The sequence below is a fragment of the Notamacropus eugenii genome, chromosome 2 (genome assembly GCF_028372415.1).
Source record: "Notamacropus eugenii isolate mMacEug1 chromosome 2, mMacEug1.pri_v2, whole genome shotgun sequence".
In the NCBI taxonomy this organism is placed as follows: domain Eukaryota; kingdom Metazoa; phylum Chordata; class Mammalia; order Diprotodontia; family Macropodidae; genus Notamacropus; species Notamacropus eugenii.
The window spans coordinates 506318639-506324722 of record NC_092873.1 but is presented as its reverse complement, the minus strand read 5'-3'; the positions used below and the strand labels follow the sequence as shown (position 1 = coordinate 506324722).

Sequence of the window (6084 nt, the reverse complement as noted above, 5' to 3'; positions counted from 1 at the left end):
GTCTTTTTCCGTTATAAAAGCAGACGGACGTCGTAGGTTCTTAAGCTGTGTAGCCGAGTGGGTTTCCAGGACGTTTTCTGAGTTTCACGTGTGTTGCTCGGTTTCAGGTTCTGAAGCTTTGGGCTGGTTGTCTGTTGACGCCAGTGGTTTTCCGCTTGCTGCTTTCTGCTCTTCGCTGACGTGTGCTAAGTTAGTACTTAACGAGGGTGTTTTCCCGTCCCTCGCACGCTGCGGGTCTGCTCGCCTCCTACAAGGCATCCCTTGCAGCTTCTCCGCAGTGTGCAGAACCGCCCCCCTGGCGCTGACAGGAGGTGGTCCTGAACTTTCCTGGTGTGTAAGCTACTGGGTCCTGCAGGGCGAAAGCCGGAAGTCGCTTTCTAGCTTATTTTCTCAAATTAATTCATCTTTTTACCGAAAGTTGTTCTGTGGTGAAAAGCTAGAACAAGTTTTTATCTAAGTTCTGGGGTCTTGTTTCCCAGATGGGGATCACGTGAGTCAAACAAGACTGAAGCGACTTAGCAACAAAAATATTATTAGCAAATGAGGCTTATATTCTTATTCAAAAGGCAAGTAAAATTTTTTTTTCAAAAACAGTCTCTTATGCACGATTTCAGCTGGGAGTCCAGCAACTAATATGCTCTCAAGGTTTGTGTACAGCCGCATCTCTCACATCCGTCCCTAGACCGACCTTCTCCTATCTGTTGGACTAGGTCACAGCTTTCTTGGGCCTCCGTTTTCTATTCTATAAAAAACAGTGTGACTAAATACAGGGCAGAGAAGGTAGATTCCAGAGGGCCTGAACTCCAATTCCGCCTTAGATATTTGCTTACCCGCTGCGTGTGACTGGCCAAATCACTTAAGTGACCTCTCTCAGCCTGTTTGTTCAGCTTTAAAACGGTGATCACCCTGCCTCTAACTTCCACAGGGAAGATCAGATGTCCTTACCATAGAAAGCTCTTTGTGGACTTTGAAGTGCTGTATGTTAGCTATTGTTACCAGAGAGCCTCAGGAATACTACTGAGAATGGCAGCTAACCTACTATGTGCCTATACTGGGCTAAATACCTTGAAAAATAAACGTATACAAGTCAAAACTATGAATAGCAAATAAATATGAAAGGGAAAACGCTGGAATTAGGAGCGTTTAGGGGAGGTTTCACTCGGGACTGAAAGGACATCCGATTGGAGGAGGGAGAGCTTTTCAGGCATGGGGGACAATCAGAGAAAATGCCCACATGGAGAAGATGGAGGGTCTTGTTTCAGGAACAGCCAGAAGGCCTGTGTCACCAGATGGAGGTGTTGGGGAGTAGAGTAAGAAGACTGGAAAGGCAGGAGGGGGCCAGGTCATGAAGGGTTTCGAGTATCAAACAGAGCATTTGGTACTTGTTCTTGAAGGTGATAGGGAGTCACTGGAGTTTCCTGAGTAAGGGTGGTGATATGGTCAGAACTGTGCTTTAGGGAAATCACTTCAGGATTAAATGGAAGCTGAATTGGAGAGGTGAGAGGACTGAGGAGAGAGCAGGCAGACTCTCCACCCCCCAAGTTATTACAATAATCCAAGCATGGGGTGATGAGGGCCAGCACTGGAGCAGAGTCTATGCCAGAGAAGATAAGAGACTTGGCAAAGGTGAAATCACCAGGTCTTAGTGACTACTTGGTCATGGCTGGTAAGACAGAGGAAGGAGTCCAGGATGACTCCTGGGAATTTGAAGGGTGTTATATAGTACATGTGTAGTAACAGAGAAGGGAGGGGGAGCAGATGGATTAGGGGAAAGATAATGAGTTCAGTTTTAGACATATTGAGTTTAAGATGTCTACTAGACAGCCAGTTTGGAACGACCAAAAGGCAGCTGGAGATTGGAGGTGCTGACAAAGGCTGGGGCAGGAAAGGTAGACTTGAGAATTATCAGCGTAAGTAAATCTGTAGAAGCTAAAGAGATCACTAAATGAAGTATTATAGAGGAAAAAGAGAAAAGGGCTCAGGAGGACTGTGTTCATCCCTTGTTGCCGGAGAAGACCAGGCCATCACAGAAATGATGACATGACTTGCACTTGACTTTGTTTTGAGTGAGGGAGGGCTGTGCAGGTCACCAGCCTCACTCCTCCTCCAGAGCCGTCTGAATCCAGTGACCAGATATTCATCAGGATGACAGAAGATGAGCCAGGATGCACTGGGAGACCTTGGGCCCTTTAGGCTAATGTCTTTGTAGGTACTCACTTAGGGTGAGGTAATGCCCATTGATTGAATAGACCTGTTTAAGAAGGAGCCAGGGCATGGCCCCTTAAAGGAGACAAAGAAAAAGGAAGACATCAGGCTTAGTGGGAAACAGCAACAGTTACTATTGATAATCATTCTAAAGCCAGGAGGCTCCAGAAGAGCCCTTAGGCAGGGGCCCATTGTCATAGTCTCAGCTTTAGAGGTTTAAGGTTTCAGGAGAGGAAAAGACAGGAGAGGAGGGGGGCGGAGAAGGGAGGGGAGGGAAGGAAACTAGCCAGTAAAACCCAAGTCAACTGGGCATCTTTTGGCCATCCAAATTTACCTTCCTTTGGAGAGGAGAAGGAAGGAGAGGGGGAAGCAGACAGGAGAGGAGGAGCTGAGTTACTCAGCCAGCTGCATCTACTCACAGGATTGTGTTCATTGCTGAAGAAGACCATGCCATCAGAAAAATGACATGACTTGCACTTGACTTTGTTTTGAGTGAGGCAGGGCCGTGCAAGGTCACCAGCCTCACTTCTCCTCCAGAGCCATCTCAGGCCCAGGAGAAAACCCTGAGGGATACCTGTGGTTAGGAGATGTGAGCTGGACGGGAATCCAGCAAAGGAAACAGAGGGGCGGTCAGAGAGGGAGGAGGAGAACTTGGAGGGGTGTGCTGTCCCAAAAACTGAGAGAGAAGAGAGTTTCAAGGAGGAGATGGTAAGCCACAGTGTCAACAGCTGCAAAGAGGTCAAGGAGAATGAGGATGGGGAGAACACCATTGGACTTGACAGCTAAGGGATCCTTGGTAACCCTGGATGTGGCAGCTTCAGTGGAATGATAAGGTCAGAAGCAGGATTGTGAGAGGTTAAGTAGAGAGTGACAGGAGAGGAAGTGGAGGTGCCAGTTGTAGATTCCTTTTCCAGAAGCTTAGTTACAAAGGGCAGAAGAGACATTGGACTATAGTAAGCAGAGATGGCAGGATGGAGGGAGGGCTTTTCTTTTTCCCTCAGGATGGAGGAAACACCGGCATGTTTGTAGGCAGTAGGAAATGAGCCATTAGAGAAGGAGAGATTGATAATAAGTGCAAGGGGACAGTGTGCTGGAGCAGATGGGATGGACCTGGATCACCTGAGGTCAGCCTTGTGAAGACTGAGGCCACTTGATCACGTGAGACAGGGTTGAAGGAGGTGAAATGAGCAGGAGGCATCTGTGGTCCCTTCCAGCCCTAAGACAAGAAATAAAGGGGAAAGTTATTCAGGGCCTACCATGTGCCCTTCCCAGCCCTTCCTCCCTTCTCCACATAGCTGCCAAAGTCACCCTCTTGCTAAAGGACTGCTCTGATCTCACTCATTACTGTTCACTTAAGAAGTGTCCTTGGCTCCTGGCTTCTTCTACAGTTAAACTGGGGCTTCTGACTTTGATCCTTATTTATTATTATACATATTATATATGATATATATTACATTATTATATGAATTATTATTGTTATTTATTATTCACTTTGGTTGAGCCAAACTGACTTCTTTGTTGCCCCAACCGAGATCCGCTAAAGACCTTAGCCTGAGAAGCCAAGGTCCCTCATGGCATCCTGGGCCATCTCCAGTCATCCTGATCCACATCTGGCCACTGGCCCAGACAGCTATGGAGGAGAAAGTGAGGCATAGCCCTCCTTCACTTAAATCCAATTCACTTACGTGTCGTGGCATCACCTCCCTGATGTCATTGCCCTCTTCATTTTTTTTTAAATTTATTTTTAGTTTTTAACATTCATTTTCTTCCCTACCCTCTTTTCCCCCCTCCCCAAGACAGAGTGCAATCTGATATAGGTTCTATTTATACTTAAACATATTTTCACGTTATTCACGATGTAAAGAAAAGTTAGAACTAATGGAAGGAACCACAAGAAAGAAGAAACAAAACAAAACAACAGCAGAAAAAGAGAGCAAATGGTCTGCTTCATATTTCTGTCTAGATGTGGATGCATTTTCCATCGTTAGTCTTTTGGGATTGCCTGAGATCCTTACATTGTGAGAAGGACTAAGTCTGTTAAGGTCAGTCATGCAACAATGTGGCTATTACTGTGAACAACGATCTCCGGGTTCTGCTCACTTCGCCCTGCATCCGTTCATTCCAGGTTTTTCTGAAGTTCTTATAACATTCCATTACATTCATGTACATGGTCCACTTGCAAGAAGGAAGGACAGACAGCAATAACCTTGCTGACCCTCTTGGCATGCAGGAAGGTCTGGCCATGAGGACCCCTCTCCCTCTTTCCTCTCTTTATTTCTGCACCCACCCTCTACCATAACCCTGTGAACTGAGGCGACTCCAAAGATCTGGAGGCAGAGGAGGAAAGGCAGTGACCAGCATTTATCAATCCCTTGCCATATGCCAGACGCTGCACAACCCTGGGAGGTAAGTACTTATTATCGCCATTCTACAACTGAGGAAACTGAGGCAGACTAAGGTAAGTAACTTGCCCAGGGTCACACAGCTGGAGAGTGTGTAAGGTCCAGTGGGAGCTCAGATCTCCGACTCCATCCATGGGGCCGCCTGGCTTCTTGCTGTCCATGCCCCTCGGACTGCGTCTAGGAGATGCCTGCGAAGGCTCAAGCGGAGGCCCCGGGACAGAATGCGTTTGGTTTCGAGCCTGGGGGACCGAACCCGAAGCTGCCGGAGCAGAGATGGGGAGGGAGGTTAAGGTGAGGGCGGGGTGGGCTGGGATCGCAGGGAGGAAGGGAGAGGAAGAGCCGGGGCTGTGGACAGAAGGTCCGTCTGGGGCGAAAGACACGGGTCACCCCGTTAGCTGGGTGACCTTGGGCAACCTCCTGGCCTTCTCTGGCCCAGTTACTTTTCCTTGCTGAGTCGGGGGCTCATAATCAATAGACTGTGGCCCCAGGGAGAGGGCAAGGAGAGTCCTAGAGAGGTGAGTGTCACACGGAGGAAGACAGCTCCGCAACTGGGGCGGTGACCGAGTTTATCTGCATACCCACAATGCAGTGCGCCCGAGCTCTCTTCATTTGGCCCCTGCAAGTAGCTTCTTCGGCTTCGAAGGGCCAGGGTCGGTCCTGGGCAGAACTGTGCCGCTCGAGATCTCGGGAAGAAAATGGACTTCCCATTGTCTCCTTGGGGAGAGAAAGGTCACCATGAGCTTACCCGATATGGCCGCTGCAGGGCCGGGCAGGGAAGAAACGTGACCTCATACTCTGGTTTCTCTTCAGATCGTATAAATCTTTCGCCTTTTACTAAAGATTTCCGTGGAGAGGAACAGTTAAGAGTTTTTAACTAATTTTTTGAGGCCTCGTATATGCGAGGCTCATTTCTTATAAGTTTGAAAAATAGAGAGTAGAGGTTGTTATTCTGCGTTTTGTTAAGTAATTCCGCCAATCGAAGCTTGTTTCAGTGTTCTCGTGGTAGTCTGCGTGGTTTTGTTACTTAGGGTAATTGGGTGTACGTTGCGAGAAATGTTGCAAAGCTTTGGTAGGTGATGTTAATGACTTCGGTTTTTATAGTATCGCAAATATGTGGTGGTAATTCGTCCTACATAGGTTCGCTTTTTTGACGGTGAGGCAAGTGAGACAAACAGGGTTAAGCACAGCTAGTAAGTGTCAGATGAGATTAAAAATCACGAACATAAATTTTCTCTCACTCCAGGCCTGGCCCTCTCTCCACAGCGCCACCTGGAGTGTACTTCAAGAAGTTAATTTCTGGATGCTCTTCAAAGGCTACATAAGAAAGGGAGAGGTCGATGAGGACAGGTCGAGTTGGGTTTGCTCCGAGTGTGTCGGTAATGCTGGATCACTGAAGAACGGTCTCATGATCTCTTAACAACTACAGAACTCGCGTCTGAGACGATAGCTTACGTATGTTGTAAAAGAAAACACAAAA

At 47.7% G+C, this 6084-nt stretch overlaps 1 non-coding gene across 1 annotated transcript; it reads left to right on the top strand.

Annotated features, from left to right (window-relative positions):
- Positions 1 to 5397: 5397 nt before the first annotated feature.
- Positions 5398 to 5513, top strand: LOC140530489 (U5 spliceosomal RNA). Its single transcript, XR_011975927.1, has one exon. It is a non-coding gene; the product is annotated as a U5 spliceosomal RNA (small nuclear RNA).
- The last annotated feature ends 571 nt before the right edge of the window (positions 5514 to 6084 follow it).